We start from the raw sequence: 596 nt of genomic DNA on the forward strand, positions 1-596 counted from the left end.
CCCAGTATAGCAGTATTGAAAATACAGCTTCCTACCCTGACATTCGCGCGGCAGTTCATTGCACTGCCTCGCCTGATGTCTAGAGCAAACAGCTGATGCCAAGCAAACCTGAAGTCTGACACACGAACATGACAGCATATCGATAGACGTCACAGCTGATATCTAAAACATCAGATTCTTGACAAACATGCCTCGTTATACGGTAGTACGTTGCACATGATTCTTGTTCTTTCTCTCAATCCTACAAAGGGTTATTGGCATTTTAGAGAGAAAAACAATAACAGACACGTAGCTTTACATACCTTTCGTACTCACTGGAATATTTTCATCGGAGAAGAGAATTGCGCCAAACATATTTTTTTAGCATCTTGTTTTTTGTAATTTTGAGAGATCTTCGTTTGGATTTGAATATTTTTTTCGGTGTTTATTATATCATCATCACATGTAAAAAGAAAGAAAGAAATTATATATCCATTAAAGATAAATGCAATTATAAGTTAGTAACTTAAAAGAAATTAGACAATGAATATCTGTACCATCGACATAGTAAGAACGCATTGTAATAGAAGCTTTTACCCATAAATGCATTAATCCAA

This window comes from Penaeus monodon, chromosome 29 (genome assembly GCF_015228065.2).
Source record: "Penaeus monodon isolate SGIC_2016 chromosome 29, NSTDA_Pmon_1, whole genome shotgun sequence".
Taxonomy (NCBI): domain Eukaryota; kingdom Metazoa; phylum Arthropoda; class Malacostraca; order Decapoda; family Penaeidae; genus Penaeus; species Penaeus monodon.